General features: G+C 39.6%; 1 protein-coding gene across 3 annotated transcripts in view; it reads left to right on the top strand.

Moving 5' to 3' along the window:
- The window catches only part of PRRG1 (proline rich and Gla domain 1), a 316,191-nt gene that overhangs the window by 161,571 nt on the left and 129,869 nt on the right, over window positions 1-24,751 (top strand). The window contains exon 1 of one of the 3 annotated variants that reach the window (XM_081794169.1): window positions 15,456-15,536. The exons of 1 other annotated variant lie outside the window; for it this stretch is intronic. The gene's annotated coding sequence lies outside the window, so the exon portion shown is untranslated. Of the gene's footprint in view, window positions 1-15,455; window positions 15,620-24,751 lie in introns of those variants that run through there. One more of the 3 variants, XM_081794170.1, reaches the window with a different exon arrangement.

Genomic DNA, 24,751 nt, shown 5'->3' with positions numbered 1-24,751 from the left:
GTCTATCCATTTCGCTATCCTTGAATCAGTCCAAATTACTTATTTATTTGTTTAATATTTATTTATTTATTTATTTATTTATTTATTTATTTTGACAGAGAGAGAGAGTGCAAGCACACATGAGCCAAGGAGGGGCAGAGAGAGAGGGAGAGAGAAAATCCTAAGCGGGCTCCATGATGTCAGTGTAGAGCTCAACTCGGGGCTTGATCTCATGAACCATGAGACCATGACCTGAGCTGAAACCAAGAGTAAGATGTTTAACGTACTGAGCCACCCAGGTGCCCCCCAAATTATTTTTAATGTATTTGAAGGTAAATTCTATACATCAGTATATTTCTGCAAAATACACTAGATTTAATTAGAGTTTAATTTTTTTGAGGTAAAATTTCCTTTTTTTTAAAGCTTATTTATTATTTTGAGAGAGAGAGCATGCACGAGCAAGCAAGGGAGCAGCAGAGAGAGAAAGAAAGAGAGAGAATCCCAAGCAGGCTCCATGCTGCCAGCACACCAGCACAGAACCCCATGCAGGGCTCAAACCCACAAATAGTGAGATCATGACCTGAGCCAAAACCAAGAGTTAGACACTTAACCTACTGAGCCACCCAGGTGTCCCTTGAGGTAAAATTTCTATATGATGTCATGCAAATGTCTTGAGCGTACCATTCAAGGAGTTTCCATAAATGCACAAATCTGTGCAATCAGAATGTAGAATGCTAATACCATCTCGTAAAGTTATCTTGTGCCCCCTTACCACTTCTCAGTCTTCTAATACTCCACAGGAAAATATCATTCTCTTTTTTTCCTACCACACATGAATTTTAACTGCTCTAGAAATTAATATAAATACATACTCTTTCATATAAGGCTTTCTTCACTCAGCATATTTTTTTTCTGATTCATCCACATTGTTACTTTTTTCAGTAGTTCTTTCCTTTTTATGGCTGAGTAATATCTCATTGTGTGAAGATGCCTCATTTTATTTAGCCATTGTCTTACTGATGGAGGCCTGTGTTTCCAATTTCAGGCTGCTGTGAATCTTCTTCTAATAGTCTTTGTGTATATATTTTTTTCATTTCTCTTGATGAGAGGACTCTGGATTATAGGGTAGGCTTATGTATAGTTTTAGAAGAAATTGCCAAATCTTTCTCTAAAGTAGTTGTATGGTATTACATTCCCACCAACCATGTATGAGTGTTCCAATGGCTCCATATTTTTACTAACATTCAGTGGTGGTGGTCTTTACAATTTTGACCAAACTGATGGGTGTGTTTTGTTAGCCAATTGTGGTTTTATTGTGCATTTCCCTGATGACTAATGGTCTTGGACACAGTGTCATGTGCTCTTTGGACATTTGTGTCTCTTCCTTTGTGAGGGTTCTACTCAACTTTTTTGTTCATTTTCAAATTATTTACTTTTATTTTTTCCAGAATTCTGTATGCATATTGATACCAGTACTTTGTGAGTTATATGTTTTGCAAGTTTTTCTCCCAGCCTGAAGATTTTTCATTAATTTTTTAAATGATGCCTTTCAATGAGCCAAAGTTTTAAATTTTTATGCGGATTAATTTATCATTATTTTCATTTATGGTTATTGCTTTCTTCTATGTTAGAACCTTTGTCTACCCCAAGTCACAAAAATAGTCTATGTTTTCAAATAAGAGATTTATAGTTTTACTGTTTATATTTAGGTCTATGTTCCATCTCAGATTAGTTTTGTTTATGGTGCAAGGTAGGAATTGCATTGTATTTCTTTACATATTAATACCCAGTTCCAGCATTATTCATAGAAATGTACTTCTTGTTCTCAATGGGTTACCTTGGCTATGTTGTCAAAAAGCAAATGACCATACAAGTGGGAGGACATTTCTGGGCTCTCTGTTCAATTCTGTTGATATTTTTATTGATCATCATGCCACACTATTTTGATTAGTATGACATTATAGTAGGTCTTAAAAGTCAGTTATTGTGAGTCCCCTAAGTTTGTTCTTCATTTTCAAAATTGCTTTGGATAATTTAGATTATTCCTTTACAGTTTCATATCCTTTAATTTCCTATATACATAATTTCCTATATACATAATCAGTTTGGCTATTTTTTGTTAAGTCTGCTGGGATTATGACTGGGAGTGTGTTGACTCTAAAATCAAAATTGGGAGAAATATATATCTTAACATTATTGAGTTTTCCAATCCATGAACATGGTATATCTTTCAATTTAGTTAGGTCTTGCTGAATTTCTCTCAGCAGTATTTGGTACTTTATAATAAAGAGGTCTTACCTATCTTTTGTTAATTTTTTTCCTATTTAATAGTTTCTGATGTTATTGTAAATCAAATGGGTTTTAAATTGTATTTTCTAATTGTGTGCTAACATATAAAACAACTGATTTTTACATTATTTAATTTCCAAATATAGTTGATCCTTGAACAACATGGGTTTGAAGTGCATGGGTCCACTTAGATGCAATTTTTTTAAGGCACATACTTTTTTTTCTTGGATTTTTAAAAATGTTTTATTTATTTTTGGAGGGGGGAGGGGCAGAGAGAAAGGGGGGCAGATGATCCGAAGAGGGCTCTGCAGCAGTGAGCCTGATACAGGGCTTGAACTCATGAGCCATGAGATCATGATCTGAGCTGAAGTTGGTTGCTCAACCAACTGAGCCATCCTGGTGCCCCAGATTTTATTTTTTTGAGTAATCTCTACACCCAATGTGGGGCTTGAATTCACAGCCCCAAGATCAAGAGTCATATGCTCTAACGACTGAACTAGCCAGGTGCTCTGCAAATTTGTTTTGATAAAGGACAGTACTTTAAGTGTACTTTCCCTTTCTTATGATCATCTTTTTTTTTTTAATTTTTTTTTAACGTTTATTTATTTTTGAGACAGAGAGAAACAGAGCATGAACGGGGGGGGGGGGGGGTGGTCAGAGAGAGAGAGGGAGACACAGAATCCGAAACAGGCTCCAGGCTCCAAGCTGTCAGCACAGAGCCCGATGCGGCGCTTGAACTCACGGACCGCAAGATCATGACCTGAGCCGAAGTCGGATGCCCAACCAACTGAGCCACCCAGGCGCCCCTCTTATGATCATCTTAATGGCATTTTATTTCCTTCAGCTTGCTTTATTGTAAGAATACCATATACAATACATATAACATGCAAAATATGTGTTCATTGACCATTTATGTTATTGGTGAGGTCACCAGTCAACAGTAGGCTATTAGTGGTTTAAATTTGGGGGGAGTTAAAAGTTATGTGTGGATTTTCAACTGTATAGCAAGGGGTGGAGGTTGGTGCCCCAATCCTCTGTGTTGTTCAAGTGTCAACTGTATGTGAATTTTGTCTAGCTATCATATTGTATTCATTGCTAATTTAATTTCATTGTAGTCAGAGGACATACTCTGCATGATTTCAATTCTTTTAAGTTTATTGACACCGGTTGTATGGCCTATCATATGATCAATCATGCTACCTGTATGTTTATCAAAAATTTTCAAGAAGATACAAAAGAAATACAAAAAATAAACCCTTTCTTGTAATTTATCAAACCACTTAGGAGTTAAAAATATAAACACATGGAACAATATGTCAAATACAGGTAAAACTAAAATTATATCATTGTGTGAATTAAGCACATAAGTGATGAAAAAATCTTTTTTAAAAAATGTTTAGTGGGGTTCCTGGGTGGCACAGTCAAGCCTCTGACTTCGACTCAGGTCATGATCTCACAGTTCGTGAGTTCGAGCCCAGCATCAGGCTCTCTGATGACAGCTCAGAGCCTGGAGCCTGCTTCAGAGTCTGTATCTCCCTCTCTCTCTCCCTTTGCCCTCCCCTGCTCACACTTTATTTCCCTCTCTCTCAAAAATTAAATAAACATTAAAAATTTTTTTAAATGTTTGTTTAATTTTTGAGAGAGAGAGATAGAGCACAAGCTGGGGACGGACAGAGAGAAAGCGGAACAGAGAACCTGAAGCAAGCTCTGTGCTGACAGCAGAGAGCCCAATGCAGGGCTCAAACTCATGAACTGTAAGATCATGACCCAAGCTGAAGTCAGATGCTTAACCAACTGAGATACCTCAGCACACCAGCAATGAAAAGTTCTAAAGAAAAGGATTGGTTAAGCAAGATGGTGGAGCAGCTTAGAAGTTCTCAGCTTGTCTCTTCCCTGAAATGCAGCTAGATCAGCACCAAACCATTTTGCACACCTAGGAGACTGATCTGAGGATTAACACAACAATCCGTATAACTTGAGCCACAGAACTTGGCAGGTGCGTGGTATGGAGAGGTGAATTGTGGGAGAGAAAAGACACAGAGGGTAGGGAGCTGTTTTTGCAGAGAGAGGATAAATAAAGAGGGACAGAGTGCTGTGCACTTGGAGAATACAGGAAAAACATCCCCCTGAAAGTAGCTGGAGAGAAAGAGAGTGAAAACACAAGGAACTGAACAAGAAATCAGCTCCCCAAAACCATTGACACAGAGAAAGGAGAGGGTCTCAATACTACAGGACTCTATAAATGGTGGAGCACAGAGTCTGAAGTTACAGAGCTCAGTGCCTGGTAGTGCTCTGGTGAAGAAACAGGGTGAATCCCCAAGAGCAGGCAGCGAGGTCTGAGGGGTCTGTGTGCCAAACGGGGAGCAGTTCCTCTGATTGGAGAGCATTTGGTAGAGGCCATACAGCACCCCCCCATAGGCAAAGGTCCTAGCAGACCCCAGAGAGCAACCACGTTTGCTGGTATTGGGACAAAGACATCAGAGTATGCTGAAACCTGGTGCTGGCTGTGTGTTGTGATTTGCCATAATCTCTGCCACTGTGTGATTGCACAAACATTTTCTGGTGCAGGTCAGCACCCAGCCATTGGTCAGCAAGACCCTCCCCAAGAGAGTCGGGGTGGGTCCAAGCTGCAGGGGTCTCTGAAGTAAGGGATTTTGAAACACAGCCCCATCTGAGATAAAACCCTGGAGGGAGGTGCCACCTGGCAGGTTGACTGCTTGGACATGGACAGTGGTGAAGTGGGGAGTGAACAGAGGCCTGAGACAAAGAAGGGGTGCTTGACTACAGGTTGGTGAGAGCGCAAAGTTCCTGTGCCAGGGACTAGAAAGCTGGGTGAGCCATTTCCACCTCTCCCGCACACAAGCATACATGTGCCCACGCATGTGCACCACACTGATCCACTCCGGTAAGCTAACCAGCGCCACCTAGTGGAAAACGGAGCTAGTAAACCAAGCCCCGCCCAACTGTGCCCTCCAAGCATATCCCCTAGCCAACTAGCACAAGCCTCTCTGCCAGCTTAGTGTACAGACTATAGAGGGCTTCATAGTTTGAGTTCTAGGAGAAACTGTGTAACTTCATTTGGGTTTCACTCTTCTCACTGGTTCATCTATTAGATTTTTTTTGTTATGCTTTATTTTTGCTTCTGTCTTTGTTTAAATGTTTTTTTTTTTCTTTTTCCCCCCCTACTTTCTTTTTCTTGGATACAGAAAGAGAAACATTTATTTTTCTTTTGTTTTTTTTAATTGAAAAAAAATTTTACTATGTTACTTATTTTTTGTAAAATTTTTATTCTATTTCACATTCTTTATTTCATTTTATTCTATTTTATTATATGCACTTTTTAATTTTTAAATTTTTTTGTACTTTGTTTCTTTTCTTTCTTTTCTTTCCCATTTTTCACTATTTTATCAAATTACAGTGGAAAACTTTCCTAATCTGGGGAAGAACATAGACATCAAAATCCAAGAAGCACAGAGAACTCCCATTAGATTTAACAAAAACCGACCATAAACAAGGCATATCATAGTCAACTTCACAAGATACAGACAAGGAAAGAATTATGAAAGCAGCAAGGGGAACAAAAAGTCCCTAACCTATAAGGGAAGACGGATCAGGTTCGCAGCAGACCTATCCACAGAATCTTGGCAGGCCAGAAAGGAGTAGCAGGATATATTCAATGTGCTACATTGGAAAAATATGCAGCCAAGAATTCTTTATCCAGCAAGGCTGTCATTCAAAATAGGGGAGATAAAGAGTTTCCCAGACAAACAAAAACTAAAGGAGTTCATGACCACTAAACCAGCCCTAGAAGAAATTTCATGGAGACTTTTTGGAAAAAAAGATGAAACAAAACAAAATAGACCAAAAGCAACCAAGACTAGAAAGGACCAGTTAACACCCCCAGAAACTCCAACTCTACAGGCAACACAATGGCACTAAATTCATATCTTTCATTAGTCTAAATGTTAATGGACTAAATGCTCCAATCAAAAGACATAGGGTATCAGAATGGCTAAGAAAACAAGACCCACCTATATGCTGCTTACAAAAGACCCATTTTAGACCTAAAGACAACTTATAGATTGAAAGTAAGGGGATGGAGAACCATCTATCACGCTAATGGTCACCAAAAGAAAGGTGGTATAGCCATAGTTATATTAGAAAAACTAGATTTTAAAATAAAGACTGTAACAAGAGATGAATAAGGGCATTATATCATAATTAAGGGGTCTATCCATCAAGAAGATCTAGCAATTGTAAATATTTATGCCCCTATGTGGAAGAACCCAAACAGATAAATCAATTAATCACAAACATACAGAAACCCATTAACAACAATACCATAATAGTAGGGGAACCTCAACACTCTACTTGCAGCAGTGTATAGATCATCTAAGCAAAAAATCAACAAGGAAACAATGGCTTTAAAAAAAAAAATTAATGTTTATTTTTGTGAGACAGAGCATGAGTGGGGGAGGGGCAGAGAGAGAGGGAGACACAGAATCCGAAGCAGGCTCCAGGCTCTGAGCTGTCAGCACAGAGCCCAACGTGAGGCTCAAAGTCACAAACTTTGAGATCATGACCTGAGCCGAAGTTGGATGCCCAGTCAACTGAAACAATGGCTTTGAATGACACACTGGACTGGATGGACTTAACAGATATATTCAGAAAATTTCATCCTAAAGCAGCAGAATACACATTCTTCTTGAGTGCACATGAAATATTCTCCAGAATAGATCACATAATGGGACACAAATCAGCCCTAAACAAGTACAGAAAGATCAAGATCATACCTTGCATATTTTCAGACCACAGCTCTCTGAAACTCGAAATCACCCACAAGAAAAAATTTGGTAAGACCATGAATACTTGGAGATTAAAGAACATCCTATGAAATAATGAATGGGTTAAACAAGAAACTGAAGAGGAAATTTAAAAGTACACGAAGCCAATGAAAATGAAAATACTGCAGCCCAAAACCTCTGGGATTCAGCAAAGGTGGTCCTAAGAGGGAAGTGTATAGCAATCCAGGCATTCCTAAAGAAGGAAGAAAGGTCTCAAATACAAAACGTAACCTTATACCTTAAAGAGCTGGAAAAAGAACAGCAAAGAAAGCCCAAAACCAGCAGAAGACAGGAAATAATAAAGATTAGAGCAGAAATCAATGCTTACCAAAAAAAAAAACAAAAACAAAAACAAAAACAAAAAAACAACAAAAAAAACCAGTAGAACAGATCAATAAAACCAGAAGCTAGTTCTTTAAAAGAATTAACAAAATTGATACCCCTAGCCAGACTGATCAAAAAGAAAAAAGAAAGGACCCAAATAAAATCACTAATGAAAGAGTAGAGATCACAACCAAAACTACAGAAATAGGAACAATAATAAGAGAATTTTATGAGCAATTATATGCCAATAAATTGGGCGATCTGGAAGAAATAGACAAGTTCCTAGAAACATAGAAACTACCAACTGTAACAAGAAGAAATAGAAAATTTTAACAGACCCATAACCACTAAAGAAATTGATTCAGTAATCAAAAATCTCCCAACAAACAAGAGTCCAGGGCCGGATGGCTTTCCAGGGGAATTCTACCAAACATTTAAGGAAGAGTTAACACCTATTTTTCTGAAGCTCTTCCAAAAAATAGAAATGGAAGGAAAACTTCCAAACTCATTCCATGAAGCTAGCATTGCCTTGATTCCAAAACCAGACAAAGACCCCACTAAAAAGGAGAACTACAGACCAATTTCCCTGATGAATATGGATGCAAAAATTCTCAAGAAGATACTAGCCAACCAGACCCAACAATACATTACAAGAATTATTCACCATGGTCAAGTGGGATTTATTACTGGGATGCAGGGCTGGTTCAATATCTGCAAATCAATCAATGTGATATGTCACATTAATAAAAGAAAGGATAAGAACCACATGATCCTCTGAATAGATGCAGAGAAAGCACTTGACAAAATACATCATTTCTTGATAAAAAAACCTTCAAGAAAGTAAGAAGGATCATACCTCAAGATCTTAAAAGCCATGTATGAAAGACCCAATGCTAATATCATCCTCAATGGGGAAATACTGAGAGCTTTCTCCCTAAGGTCAGGAACACAACAAGGATGTCCACTCTCACCACTGTTATTCAACATAGTGTTGGAAGTGCTAGCATTAGCAATTAGACAACACAAAGAAATAAAAGGCATTCAAATCACCAAGGAGAAAGTCAAACTTTCACTCTTTGCAGATGACATGATACCCTATGTGGAAGACCCAAACGATTACACCAAAAAACTGCTAGAACTGATCCATGAATTCAGCAAAGTCGTAAGACATAAAATAAATGTATAGAAATTGGTTGCATTTCTATATACCAGTAATGAAGCAGCAGAAAGAGAAATCAAGGAATCAATCCCATTTGCAATTGCACCAAAAATCATAAAATACCTAGTAATAAACCTAACCAAAGGGGTGAAAAATCTATACACTGAAAACTATAGAGAGCTTATGAAAGAAATCGAAGAAGACACACAAAAAAACGGAAAAACATTTCATGCTCATGGATTGGAAAACAAATATTGTTAAAATGTTGATACTACCCAAAGCAATCTATGTATTCAATGCAATCCCTATCAAAATAACACCAGCATTCTTCACAGAGCTAGTACAAACAATCCTAAAATTTGTATTGAATCAGAAAAGACCCTGAATAGCCAAAGCTATTCTGAAAAGAAACCAAAGCTGGAGGCATCACAATTCCAGACTTCAAGCTGTATTACAAAACTGTAATCATCCAGACAGTGTGGTACTGGCATAAAAACAGACACATATGCAATGGAATAAAATAGAGAACCCAGAAATGGACCCACAAACATATGGCCAACTAATGTTTGACAAAGCAGGAAAGGATATCCAATGGAAAAAAGATAGTGTCTTCAGCAAATGGTGCTGGGAAAATTGGACAGAGACATGCACAAGAATGAACCTGGACCACTATCTTACACCATACCCCAAAATAAACTCAAAATGGATGAATGACCTAAACGTAAGACAGGAAGCCATCAAAATCCTAGAGGAGAAAACAGGCAAAACCTCTTTGACCTCAGTCACAGCAACTTCTTACTTGACATGTGTCCAGAGACAAGGGAAACAAAAACAAAAATGAACCATTGGGACCTCATCAAAATAAAAAGCTTCTGCACAGCAAAGGAAACAATCAGCAAAACTAAAAGGCAACCCATGGAATGGGAGAAGATATTTGCAAATGACATATCAGATAAAGCATTAGTATCCAAAATCTATAAAGAACTTATCAAACTCAACACCCAAAAAACAACAATCCAGTGAAGAAATGGGCAAAAGACATGAGTAGACACTTTTCAAAAGAAGACATACAGATGGCTAAAAGACACATGAAAAAAATGTTCAGCATCACTCATGAGGGAAATACAAATCAAAACCACTATGAGATATTACCTCACACCTGTCAGAATGGCTAAAATTAACAACTCAGTCAACAACAAATGTGGGTGAGGATGCGGAGAAAGAGGAACCCTTTTGCACTGCTGGGGGGAATGCAAACTGGTGTAACCACTCTGGAAAACAGTATGGAGGTTTCTCAAAAAATTAAAAATAGAACTACCCTATGACCCAGCAATTGCCCTACTAGGTATTTATCCAAAGGATACAGGGGTGCTATTTCGAAGGGGCACATATTCCCCAATACTTATAGCAGTGCTATTGACAATAGCCAACGTTTGATAAGAGCCCAAATGTCCATCAACAGATGAATGGATAAAGAAGTTTGGTACATATATACAATGGAATATTACTTGGTGATCAAAAAGAATGAAATCTTGCCATTTGCATCAATGTGGATGGAACTAGAGTGTATTATACTAAGAGAAATAAGTCAGAGAAAGACAAATATCATATGATTTCACTCATATGTGGTATTTAAGATACAAAACAGATGAATATAAAGGAAGGGAAGCAAAAATAATATAAAGACAGGGAGGGAGACAAACCATAAAAGCCTCTTGAAATACAGAGAACAAACTGGGAGTTGCTGGAGTGGTTTTGGGTGGGAAGAGATGGGCTAAATGGGTGATGGGCATAAAGGAGGGCACTTGCTGGGATAAGCACTGGCTATTATATGTAAGTGATGAATCACTAAATTCTATTCCTGAAATCATTATTACACTATATGTTAACTAACTTGGATATAAATTAAAAAAAAATAATAATAATAAAAGAAAAGGATTTGTCAGAGTAGGGATTCATTCAGAGTGAGCATCCCTCCACTCTGTAGACATCAGTGTTTGAGCCAATTCTTTTTTCTTAATGTTTATTTTTGAGAGAGAGAGAGAGAGAGAGTGAGTGAGCCAGCAGGGGAGGGACAGAGAGGGAGGGAGACATAGAATCTGAAGCAGGCTCCAGGCTCCAAGCCCAGAGCCCAATATGGGGCTCGAACTCACAAACCACGAGATCATGACCTGAGCCAAAGTTGGACACTCAACCTACTGAGCCACCCAGTTGTTTCTTGAGCCAATTCTTGAAACAGGTGTTGGAGATAAACTATTGAATTGGAAATTGGAGCACTAATAAATGAAATGACTTAACATATGGGATTTTAAAAAAGTTGGGCAAGTCATAAACAGAAAACAGCATGGAATCTCCTTCCTTCCCTATATTTCTTCTCCTTTTTTTCTACAAGAATGTTTTTCTAATCTTGTATGTGTTAGGCTTTGTGATTAATGTCAGAGCTGTACTGCCCCTCCTCTCAAAGAGTTCTCAGTACAGAGGGAGATTCAGGCATAAATGAATTAAGACATAAGCGTTAAGAATAAGGGGGATACAAGTACTGTGATAGCAAGGTGAGTGGAAATAACTAATTTACTTTGCATGCTGTGGCACTAGGAAGACTTTACATATTGGCTGTATTTTGAGCTGGATCTTTAAAAATGTGTCTGCCATACAGAGAGAATAGAAAAGTCCTACCAGCATGAGAGTATAAGGTAAATATAGAGAGTAGCTTATCATGTATATGATGGGTTGGGGTGTGAGTTTGCAAAGATGCGCTAGAGCCAAACAATTAGAAAACTTGATTGTGCTTAGGGAGCTTACCTTTTATGTTAAAGTGGGTAGGAGTCATGAAATGTTTTTAAGAAATACAGTGGCTTAATCATATTTGTTTTTATAAAGCTATCTTGTGGAATTCAGAAGGGTGGATTGGATTTGGAAGAAACTAAAGACAGGGAAACTAGTTGGGAGACCATGTTGTAGGTCAGGCGATTAATGATGAATCAGGCAGGACAGAAGGATTAAGATGTGAGACATATACAAGGTAGAGTGAATCAACAACTGAGGATAGAAAAGAAGGGATCATGGGTGGGGTGCTTGGATGGCTCAGTCAGCTGAGCGACTGGCTCTCTATTTCGGCTCAGGTCATGGTCTCACAGTTTGTGAGATGGAGCCCTGTATTGGGATTCTCTCTCTTTCTCTCTCTCACAAAATCAATAAATATTTAAAAAATAAGGGATCATGGGTGACTTTACTATTTCTAATGTATGTGATGGGATGCATGGTGGTTTCATTAAGAAGGAAAGAAAATGCAGAAGGAAAGGCAGAAGAAAAATTGAGTTTTGTGTCTTATAAATTGAGGAGGAATTATCCATTCATCAGCTGTAACTATAGATCTGAAGATGAGGAGAAGGCTGAGGGCTAGAGATTCGATTGGCAAGTCGTTAAGATTTATTTGATATCAGTTAAGCCGAGAACTAGCTCTATACCCAACTGGTGTGTCTCAGGGAGACTGAAGTATTGAATGAGGATTAGGCTGCGGTAACTTGTGAGGCCCCTCTGGGCCTTTGAGTAAATATTAAGAGGAAGGAGTGGTTGAAGAATATGGGATAACCAGGAGATGCAGTGCTAGTGAAATAGAGCTGGAATACCAACTCTGACCATTTGGTTCCTAAACTTGCCTTACTTCTTACACAAGAGGCGTATCATAAAACAATAACTGGATGAAAATTAAGCTCACATCATGTATTACTTAGAACATTTTGGAGTTTATGCAAGAGAAAATAATTTGAACTAGCTTCAGTTAAATAAGACATTCTTACGAGAATGCAGTGGTACCTCACAGAAGCCACGAGTAAGAATGCGATTATAAGTAGGAGGCAGACCACCATTGAGGATCTAGGTGGTCTTATGTTACATGGCAAAGGGGAATTAAAGGTACAGATGGAATTAAGGTTGCTAATCAACTTAAAGTAAGATTATTTGAGATTATCTGACAGGCCCAATATAATCATAAGGGACCTTAAATGTGGAAGAGGTAGGCAGAATTGTCAGTGTATCAGAGTAATGTCATTGCTGGCTTTGAAGATGGAAGGGGGCCATAAACCAAGGAAGTTGCCTCTAAAATGTGGACAAGTCAAGAAGGATTCTCCCTAGAACCACAAATTCCATAAAGGAATTCAACTCTGCTGACACCTTGATTTTAGCTCAGTGTCACCCTTTTCAGACTTCTGACCTCTGGAGCTATAATAAATTTGTGTTGTGCTAAGCCACTAAAGTTTGTGGTTATTTTTTTACAGCAGCCACAGAAAACTATTATTAAGAATGGTTAATACTTGAATAAGAGAGAGAGGTAAAAGATAACTTCAAGGCTGTATTTCTTATGCAGTTGTTCCATGGTGAACTTTAAAAAAAAAAAAAATCTGTCCAGCAACTTTTCTCTTGTTCCAAAAATAGCATCTTCCCCCCACACTTTGTTTTTATTTTGTCCTCCAACTGTGGTTCTACTGGGGGTGCCATTCTTTTTTCTTTTTTTAAGATTGATTTGTTTGTTTATTTATTTATTTATTTATTTATTTAGAGCAAGTGAGGAGGGGCAGAGAGAGACAGAGAGAGAGAATCTCAAGCAGGCCACATGATCAGTGCAGAACCTGATGCTCACGAACTGTGAGATCATGACCTGAACTGAAATCAAGAGTGGGATGCTCATCCGACTGAGCCACCCAGGCACCCCTGGGGGTGTCATTATTATGTCATAGATATACTTTTTCTCCGAGAATGGTTATTTTACTTCATCTTACCCAATCATGCTCCTTATCTGGTGTTCTAAAAATTGGAACTGAGGGAAGAGAGGCCCATTCTGTCTGGTAACAACGTGACAGGTGTGAGCCCACAGTGAGCCCACAGTTTATCAGAGACCACGGTTCTAAGCCTGCAGAACATGCCTTTCAGAGGTTCCAAAGGAATGACCCTGTCCAGAGAGGCTGGGTTGAGAGCCTAACCTGGAATTTGAAGCATTCCCGTTACTTGTTCTATTTATTCTTTTTTTTTTAACGTTTATTTATTTTTGAGACAGAGAGAGACAGAGCATGAACGGGGAAGGGGCAGAGAGAGAGGGAGACACAGAATCAGAAGCAGGCTCCAGGCTCTGAGCCATCAGCCCAGAGCCCGATGCGGGGCTCGAACCCACGGACCGCGAGATCGTGACCTGAGCTGAAGTCGGACGCTTAACCAACTGAGCCACCCAGGTGCCCCTGTTCTATTTATTCTTAAAGCCAATCATAGACTTACCCCTTCACAGTTTGGGTTACACAATAACTTTCTCTTTTTTGCCTAAGATACTTCATTTTACTTTTGGTCGCTTTAATCAAAATATCCTGACAAACTCAGACACAAAATAAGAAAATAAACCCATAATTGAATGAAAGTTTGTGAACATATATACACATCTATTAAGAATGCAAAAATTACCTTTATTAACCCAGTGGTTTTTTGGGGGCACCTTCTGTACGTGAAACATTTTATTAGTGAAATGAATAGGACAAAGTCCATTTCCAGGCATTCACAGATTTATTCATCCTACAGTCTGTGTTTATGTTTACCAATGTACATACCCTCCTGTAATATGTCCTCACTACAATCCTCCTGTACTTATTTGACAAATGCAAAATAGAAATGAGTTCAAGAAGGTCTGGTTTGTAAAATACACAAATGGAAGGACCACAAAGGTTAATGGGGAGAATTTCAGGATATTCAGATCTCTAAGGGCAATTACCAGACTCTCCCCAAAAATGCTGCCATCACAGTCAAAACAGTTGCTAGGCAGGACTAGGGGTGTGGCCTTGTGACAATTTTTTTATTCTTAATAAGCCAAATGTTTCTCAGTTCTATCATAACTAAAGTAAAAAGAAGAAAGGAAAAGTAATTTGGAATATATCACTTTAGGCCCACAGGACAATTCATGTTGGATTCACTCAGGTGTGTTTGTTTTAATAGCTGATCTGAAGGCACGTGAGATACCCCAGCTGACCAGACTCTAAATAGAAAAGCATAGAACTTAAAACTAAGCACGCATGCAGCATGGAATAATAATCAAGTTAGGCTTCTTAAAATGCTAAATGCCATAAAACCTGAAACCATTAGGGCAAAGTCCACACAACACAGGCCGAAAATTCTGTTTGTAGACAGGCTTTTAGAAGGCTCAAATTCTAAGGTGCTACCTAAAAAGTAGGGTCAAAGATGCGTCTTATTTGAGAACCCGTGTTCTTCTTCCCAAGATATTTGGGTAGGCTTATTCAACTCTCTTTTTAAGAAAAAGCGGATTATTGTCACCGAAAGTGCAGAAACAGCAGCAACAGTTCTCAGGGAAAGGGCTGAGCCTTAACAGCTGTCTCTAGTTGGATAATCACCCACTACATTCTGGGCTGGCACACAGCAGAGTCACGTTAACGAGGATACACTGCACAGGAGGTCTGTGCATGAGATATCCCTAAATTCCTCACCTCTGGAGGGCGGATAATATGTGGGGAGATAGGCGTGCAAAAGGGTAAAAGGCTAGCTAGGAAGGATCCAAGGTGGCTCCAGGGAGAGGCGTGGTGGCCCCCGGGGACTGACTAGCTTGGCCTCGCGCCAAACGGGCTTTCTTGAGGATGAGTGTGGGGGTGCACGGAGAGGACTCGACAACTTCTCTGCCTGTGTTATAAACAGACCTCAAGAGTGGAAAACTCCAGCCCAGTGCCCGGAGCACTCGGTTTTCCGGACCCAGGCAGCCGCGGCTCCGCCCCTCGGTTTCCCACCCCCGCCTGGCCACGCCTCTCCTCTCCTAACCCGGCCCGGGCCCCGCCCCCGCCGCTTCCCACCATCATTCCCCTCGGCTCCTGGTTCCTGGTAGGTTCGGCAGCAGTGGGAGCGCGCAGGCGCGGCTGGAGGCTCGCAGAGCGCAGAGTAGCGGCGCGGAGCGCGCGTTAAGTGAGGTGTTGGCGCCGGGATTGTGGCTGGGGAACCAGGTTCGCGCCGAACATCCCGGCAAGATTCGGGGAGTGTGCGGGTGAGTGCCCGGGGAATCTTCGGTCCCGGGAAGAGAAATTGGCCGGACGTGAGGCAGAGGGAGTTAGCCGCGCTGCCTAAGAGTGTCCAGCTCCGGCCGCGTGGGGAGCGGAGTACGTGGTGGCGGGAGTGGGTGAGGGTTTGTGTGAGGAGAAAAATAGGAGGAAAGGGCTCTAGAGACTGAAGTCCTTACTCAGGCTTGGCAGGACCGGGAGGCTCGCCAAGGGCGCTGGAGGGTGTCCCAGCTTCAAGTTCAGTATCCCCTTCTGGGTGCCCCTGAGCGGCGTCCCGGGCCCATCCCTTCCCCCGCCCCGCCTCTCAGAGTGCGGAGTTGCCAGGAACGTTCCGGGTTTGGGGGGAGAGGATTTGGGGAAGGTAGGCTCTCGCCCCTGGCTAGTGCCAAGGAGGGCGTGGCGTTCGTGTGACTTTCCTTCACCCCGCCTCCGGGAATGTGTCCGTCTTCTGGTACAATGTGCTCATGGACTTTTTAACAAAGGCTATGACTGTTTTCTAGGCAGTGGCGGGTGACAGCGGGGGCGGGTCGGTGGGAGGGGGGCGCGTACGAGGTCGCGGTGTGGTCCTGGGGGACGGGGGCGGGGGCCGGCGTGGAGGGAGTGGAAGGAAGGGAACAACCTTCCTGCCTCAGCTTTTTCCTTCTTCCTGGTCCGCTGATTTTGATCAGTGGTAAGAACAGCCTCAAGAGGGATATGATTGGAAATCAGTGTGTGTTCGGACTCTGGCTGCAGCCGTTGGTTTTGTAACTGTGCTGTTGATGTATTTTCTAAGTGTCCCTTCAGGAGAAAAACGAAACTAATGAAATCGAAGAGGAAATAATTGAACGAAAGGGTGAAGAGGTGGAGTGTCAAAACTTAGAGCTAAATTAATGCCTTCTGGTAGTCATAGTATAAATAAAGCCAGACTTTGAAGGATGTGAAGGTGTGCAAGTCAGGGGAAGTGAGGAGATTAGGGTGCTGTTGATTGTTTCAATCAAGAGGGAATTATTGGATGTGTGTTTGTGGAGGTGTTGCCAAGTTCTTGGATAGACTCACTTTAGAACCCTTACGAATGATATTGGGAATATAAAACATTAGGGCAAATACTGTAGTATTGGATAAGGTTCCAGGGCTTTCATTTGCAAAATTAGAGTCTTTATGAAAAGTAGTATGTGTGTTTTCAAGCATAAATGTTGATTTTTTTACTCATCTGTTTAACTTAATACAACAAAACAAACAACTTCTTCCTCCTCCACCCCTTTCCCTTGATTGTGAATCCTGTTTTATAAACATTTAACTTTCAGATCTAAAGTGTTTAAAGGCACCCCCTCCGAAGTGAACAGGATTTCTTCATGTGTTGTCATTTTACTCTTTCTTTTTCCTGTTATTTTAAGTTAAATTCCATGAACATTACCAATTTTGGGGAGGGAGGTGTTAGGGATACCTTTTCCTTTTCCAGTGCTTAATGAACCCTTGTTCATCCTTTCAGACTCAGCCCAAATTTTTCTTGGAAAAATTTGCAAACTCTCCCAGAATGAATTAATCGCCCTCTTTTCTGTTAAACTAATACCACTGGTCTTATTTCTCTCTTGGAACTAGAACCTCAGTCTTCTGTGCTACCCCAAAACCTAGGGCTGCTGGGTATGTATTAAGTGCCTAATAAATGCACTTACATGTAGATGTTAATAAATGCTGTTAGAAGATAATTCATATTGTGTAAAGTTAATGGGATAATAAAAGAAATGCCGAATACTGAAATTATATGTAATTGAACGACATTATTTGGAATGTGGATAAGAAAAAGTGTGGCAATAAGTCCCCATTTATTAGTCTGGTTTATCCTTCTAAAAGAGGTGGAAAAGCTTTGCAAATATAGGCAAAATAGGCATCAGAAAAGGGCAAAATTTAAAACAGGTCAGCTTCTGATACTGAAACTAGTGAAAAGTCCAACATAAAACTGAAGATTAATCTTTTATAGAAAGACACTAACTGGGTACTGCTGTAATTTAGGAATTTGCAAGTGAATCAAGCTGGCCAGATGGTATCCTCTGAAGGCTAATAATGTAACTAAAGAAACTAACCTATTAGACCAATTAGAGAGTCTAAACAGTTGTGTTTAGAAGGAATACTTACAAATCTTACGGTGGTTTGAACATTTAGCTAGTGGGCCTCTTCATGTTGTAGTACTCTCAATAGGCTTGGCCCCACTATTTCTGCAGCCTGTTTTTGACATCTGTCTTAAGTCTACCAGCATCATTGTCTTTACAGTCACCTTTGGCTCTTGAAAGGAATTACCTTCCCTTTGCTCTCTACCACTCAAGCTCATCACCCCCTACCTAGCTTTCATCTCCTCAGTGGATTTACTGACTGGAGACAATATCATGAACAAAATGATCACTCAGTTTAAAAGTGAATAGAATTGACACGAGTCTGAAAATGAGTCAAGATGGGCTACTTGGTTAGTCTGTCTCATCCCAGCAAAGCGGATAACTGACTTCTATTTTACTCCTTTCATTTTGTTCCCTCTTGATCTAAATGTGAAGTTTTTCTTTCTGTCACTTAAAAAAAAATAATGTTAACCATTGTTCACCCCCAAACACTTCAAGTTAGTACCTGGTTTTTATGAGAAAACCTTGGGTCTCAGAGAGGATGAGTAGAGTCCATGAAACTTTTTAAAAGAAGTTCTACAGGGGCACCTGGGTGGCTCAGTCGGTTAAGCTACCGACTCTTGATTTTGGATCAGGTCATGATCTCATGTTTCTTGAGTTGGAGCCCCACATCGTGCTGTGCGTTATCAGTGCTTGGGATTCTCTCTTTCCTTCTCTCTTTGCCCCTCCTTCTCTCTCTCAAAAATAAATAAACATTAAAAAAAAAAGCTCTGCCAAAAAAGGTTGGGGGGTGCTGCTGGGTAGCTCAGCTGGTTAGGCAGGTGTGGAGCCTGCTGGGGATTCTCTCTCTCCCTCCCCTCTGCCCATCTCCTGCTCACACTCATGTATGTGGGCATGAGCTCTCTTTCTCAAAAATAAACAAAGTTCTATGTACATCCTTTGTGGCCTTTAGACTCGCTTACTGAAAAAGATACTCCAAACCAATGTGGTTAAGGCTTCCTTTTTTTTTTTTAAGTTTATTTATTTATTTTGAGAGAGAGAGTTTGTGAGCAGGGGGAGGGGCAGAGAGAGAGGGAGAGAGAGAATTGCAAGTGGGCTCCGTGCCCTACTTGGGGCTCCATCCCACAAACTGTGAGGTCATGACCTAAGCCCAAATTAAGAGTCAGTCACTTAACTGACTGAGCTACCCAGGAGCCCCAAGTCTTCCTTCTTAAACTTTCTTCACCTAGAGTTCCTCTTCATATTTCTATTTTTTTCCTCTCATTCTTTGTCGAGACAACCCCAGCCACTTCCACTGAGCCATCTTCTTAGGGTCTGTCCAAGACTCTCTTTCCCACTCTATGCAGGATACAATATGATCATCAAGGGCATGGAATATGGAGGCATTTGTTAAACTTCTTTGTCAGTTTCTTCATTTATAAAAATAATGGTTATAATATTTACATGGTAAGTGAGGTCAGGAATATTACAGTTTATAATGTTTAACACATACTAATTGCCCTAAAAAAGGTACTATTGTTATTTGTTTTTTTAAAATTTTTTCAATGTTTATTTATTTTTGAGAGATTGAAATGGAGTGTGAGTGGGGGAGGGTCAGAGAGACAGAGGGAGACACAGAATCTGAAGCAGGCTCCAGGCTCTGAACTGTCAGGACAGAGCCCTATGCAGGGCTCGAACACACTAACAGTGAGATCATGACCTGAGTCTGTGCTGAAGTCGATGCTTAACTGACTGAGCCACCCAGGTGCCCCATGTACTATTGTTATTTGTAATTGCCATTTCTTATGAGAAATATAATTTCAGTAGCAGTTAATTCCAAAATGTGATTGTATTGGGGCACTTGGGTGACTCAGTTGGTTAGGAGTCCGAGCTCAGGTCATGATTTTGCAGTTTGTGGAATTCAAGCCCTGCGTTGGGCTCTGTGCTGACAGCTCAGAGCCTGGATCCTGCTTTGGATTCTGTGTCTCCCTCTCTCTCTGTCCCTCCCCCACTCACACTTTGTCTCTTTCTCTCTCTCACAAATAAAACATTAAAATTTTTTTTAAAATGTGGTTGTATTGACATCTCCTACACTGTTCAAACTCTAGTTCTGTATTTGTAGATCCCTCCTATTATCTAAAACAGGTGGCTTAACACAGTGGTTCTCAAACATCAGTGTCACAGTAATCACAATAATGCTCACTTAATTGTAAGTAAAATTGGAAGGGGAATGTGACAAAAGATGAGTCCAAGATTTTGATCTGAGCAATTGGAAGGATGGAGTAGCCATTTAGTGAGATGTGGAAGATTGTAGGAGGAGAAACTGAGAGAAGGAGGATCAGGAATTCAGTATGGAGGCACCTGGGTGGCTCACTGGGTTGAGTGCCTCTTGATTTTGGCTCAGGTCATAATCCCAGGGTTGTGGGATTGAGTCCCTTGTTGGCTCTGTGCTGAATATGGAGCCTGCTTGAGATTCGCCCTAGCCCTTGCCCTCCCCATCCCCTCCCCTGCCTCCCTCCCTCCCTCCCTCCCTCTCCCCCTCTCCATCCCTCTGCCCCTTTCCCTTTCCCTTGCTCCTGAGTGTGCTTTATCTAAAATAAATAAATGAATAAAAAGTTCAGTACTGTGTATGCTGAGTTCAAGATGACTTTGATGTGTGGGTGGAATTCAGGAGAGAGGTATGTGTAGACAGGAAGCTCTGGGAATGGATCAAATCATTACAAGGAAAGAGAAGAGGACACTCCTTTGCTTTAAAAAAATATTAATGAACTACTTTTAGAGGACTTTAGGTTCACAGCAAAATTAAGCATACCATACAGAGAGTTCCCATATACCCCCTGTCCCTAGACACAAACAACCTCCTCCACATCAACATCCTGCAACACAGAGGTACATTTGTTACAATTGATGAACTTACATTGACACATTTTGTTTTTTATTTTAGGGAGAGAGAGAGAGCGCGCACGAGAGCGTGCACACTCAGGAGCACAAGCAGGGTGGAGGGGGGTGGGGAGGAGGGACAGAGGTGGGGGGGGGAGAGAGAGAGAGAAAGAAAGAAAGAAAGAAAGAAAGAAAGAAAGAAAGAATCTTAAGCAGGATTTAAGCTCATCATGGAGCCCCCATGCAGGGCTGGATCCCATGACCCTGGGATCCTGACCTGAGCAGAAATCAAGATTTGGGTGCTTAACTGACTGAACCACCCAGGCACCCCATTCTTGCTTTGACACATTTTTATCATCTGAAGTCCATAGTTTAAATTAAGGTTTACTCTCAGTGGGTTTGAACAAATGTTACTCTGTGGGTTTGAACAAATGTTTAATGACTGTATCTACTACTGTGGTATCATACAGAATAGTTTCACTGCCCTAAAAAAATTCTGTATTCTATTTATCTACCTCACTACCTCACCTCCTCCCCGCCACCACCCGCCCCAACCTCTTCTGTCCCCAGGCAACCGCTGATCTTTTTACTGTCTCCATAGTTTTGCCTTTTCCATAATGTCATATAGTTGGAATCATAGTATGTAGCCTTTTCCTATTGGCTTCTTTCACTTAGTAGTATGTAATTAAGGTTTCTCCATGTCTTTGCATGGCTTGATAGCTCATTTCTTTTTAGTGCTGATTCACATTCCATTGTCAGGATGCACCACAATTTATTTATCCATCAATCTACTGAAAGACATCTTGGTTCCTCCCAGGCTTTGGCAATTGTGATTTTAAAGATGCTCTAAACATCTGTGTGCAGGTTTTTGTGTGGACATGAGTTTTTAACTCCTTTGGGTAAATACTACGGAGGACAATTGCTGGATCCTATTTTAACAGTGTGTTTGCTTTTGTAAGAAACAGCCGGACTGTATTTCAAAATGGCTGTACCATTTTGCATTCTCCCTCACAATGAGAATTCCTGTTGCTCCACATTTCTACCAGCATTTAGTTTTGTCAGTGTTTTGGATTTTAGCCATTCAGATAAGTATGTAGGGGTATCTCATTGTTTTCATTTGGAATTCACTAATGACATATGGTATTGAATATCTTTTCTTTTTTTTTAAAATTATTTTAAATGTTTATTTATTTTTGTGAGAGAGACAGAGACAGAGCTTGAGTGGGGGAGAAACAGAATCCAAAGCAGGCTCCAGACTCCGAGCCATCAGCCCAGAGCTGGACGTGGGGCTCAAACTCATAAACTGTGAGATCAATCATGATCTGAGCCAAAGTCGGATGCTTAACCGACAGAGCCACCCAGGCGCCCTATTGGACATCTTTTCATATGTTTACTTGCTGTTTATCTTCTTTGATGAGGTTTCTTTTTAGGTCCCTTGCCCATTTTTTAATCAGGTTGTTCATTTTCTTACTGTTTTAGGAGTTCTTTGGATAATGCTCCATCACATGTCTATTTTGGAAATCTTTTCTCTCAGTCTGTGCCTTGTCCTCTTGACATTGCCTCTCACAGAGCAGAAATTTCTAATTTTAATGAAATCCAACTTATCAATGACTTCTTCCCACAGATCATGCCTTTAGTGTCGTATTTAAAAGTCATCACCATACCCAAGGTCAATTAGGTTTTCTTCTGTGTTATCTTCTAGGAGTTTTATAGTTTTGCATTTTACATTTAGTCTATGATCCGTTTTGAGTTAAATTTTGGGAAGGGTGGAAAATCTGTGTTTAGATTCTTTTGTGTGTGTGCATAAGTGGATGTCCAGTTGTTCCAGGTCATTTGGTGAAAGGACTGTCTGTTCCATTGTATTGCCTTTACTCCTTTGTCAACAGTTGACTGTATTTGTCTGGATCTATTTCTGGGCTCTCTTTTCTATTCCATTCATGTCTTAGTATTCTTTACCAATACCACAGTCTTGATTACTGTACCTTTTAATAAATCTGTAAATAAGGTAGTGTCAGTCTTGTGACTTTATTCTCCTTTAATATTGAATTGGCTGTTCTAGGTCTTTTGCCTGTCCATATAAATATTGGAGTAGGATTGTCATTATCCACCAAATAACTTGTTAGATTTTGATTAGGATTATGTTGAAACTATTGGTCAATTTGGAAAGAGCTGACATCTCAACAATATTGAGTCCTTCTATCCATGAACATGAAATATTTCTCCATTTATGTAGTTCTTTGATATCTTTCATCACAGTTTTGAAGTTTTCCTTAAAGATTCTGTACATACTTTGTTAGGTTTATACATAACTCATTTTAAGGGTGCTGATGTAAATGGTAGTGTATTTTTAATTTCAAATTCCACTGACTTATTGATGTATATAGGAAACTGATTAATTTTTATATATTAATCTTATACAACATTGCTATAATTTCTTACTAGTTCCAGGAATTTTTTGTTGATTCTTTTGGATTTTCTATATTGATGAGAATGTCATCTGGGAACAAAGACCGTTTGATTTATTTCCCTATCTGTATAACTTTTACTTTTCTTACTGCATTAGTTAGGACTTCCAGTATGGTGTTGAAAAGGAGTGGTGAGAGGGACATTATTGTCTTGTTCCTGATAGTGGGAAAATTTTGAGTTTTTCACTATTAGGTATGATGTTAGGTGTATGTTTTTTGTTAAGGTGTTCTTAACAAGTTGAGAACCTCTCTATTCCTAATTTACTGAGAGGTTATTTTTGTTTCTTTGTTTTAGCCATGAATGGGATCTAAATTTTGTCAAATACTTTTTTGGCATCTATTGGTATAATCATATGATTTTTCTGTTTTAGCATGTTGATGTAATGGATTACATTAATTAGTCTTTGTTGAAACAACCATGCATACCTGAGATAAATCTCACTTGGTCATGGTGTATAATTTTTTTTTTAAAGTAAGTCAAACCATTTTTTGTTTTATTTTAATTAAAAAATTTTTTAAGTTTATTTATTTATTTTGAGACAGTGAGAGTGAGGGAGGGCCAGAGAGAGGGGGAGAGAGAATCCCAAGTAGGTTCTGGGCTGTCAGTGCAGAGCCCAACACAAGGCTTGATCTCATGATAGTGAGATCATGACCTGAGCTGAAATCAAGTTGGACACTTAACCAACTGAGCCACCTAGATGCCTCTGTAATTCTTTTTATACGTCGTTGGATTTTATTTGCTAATATTTTGTTATTTTTGCATGATATATTCATGAGTGATATTGGTCTGTAGTTTTCTTGTAATGTCTTTGCCTGGTTTTGGTATTAGGGTAATTCTGGCCTCATGAGAAAGGAATATTCTCTTCGTTTCTGTCTTCTGGAAGAGGTTGTAGAGAATTGGTATAATGTTTCCTTGAGTGTTTGATAGAATTCACAGATGAGTCCATCTGGTCTTACTGCTTTCTGTTTTGGAAGGTTATTAATTATGGATTCATTTTTTTAAATAGATATAGGCCTGTTCATATTGTCTATTTTTTCCTTGTGTGAGTTTTGGCAGATTGTATCTTGTAAGGAATCCATTCAATTCGTATAGGTTAGCACATTCATAGACATAGATTTGTTCATAATAATCCTTTATTAACCTTTTAATGTCCATGTGATCTGTAGTGATGTCTCTTCTTTCATTTCTGATACTGTAATTTGTGTCTTCTCTTAGCCTGGCTAGTGGTTTATTGATTTTATCTTTTCAGAGAATCAGGTTTTGGTTTTGTTTTTTTTTTTTTTCTCTATTGATTTCTTGTTTTCCATTTAATTGCTATCTAATTTTTATTATCTTTTTGCTTTTAATTTGCCCTTTTTCTAGTTTTCTCAGGTGGAAGCTTAGATGGTTGATTTTAGAACTTTTTTTCTAATATATATATTCAATGCTGTAAATTTCCCTCTAAGCACTCCTTTCACTGCATCTCACAGTTTTTGATAAGTGGTATTTTCATTTTCATTTAGTTAAAAATATTGTTAATTTCTCTTGAGAGTTCTTTGATCCGTGTGTTATTTAGAAGTAAGTTGCTTAATTGCTTTGTATTTTGAGATTTTTCAGTTATCTTACCGTTATTGATTTCTAGTTTAATTCCATTGTAGTCTGAGAATAGACATTGAATGATTTCTATTATTTTAAATTTGTTAAGGTATTTTTAATGTCATAGGATGT

Source organism: Panthera onca, chromosome X (assembly GCF_046562875.1).
Source record: "Panthera onca isolate mPanOnc1 chromosome X, mPanOnc1 haplotype 2, whole genome shotgun sequence".
Classification (NCBI taxonomy): Eukaryota; Metazoa; Chordata; class Mammalia; order Carnivora; family Felidae; genus Panthera; species Panthera onca.
Note: the sequence above shows the minus strand (reverse complement) of the source record. Positions and strands in the feature narration are given on the sequence as shown.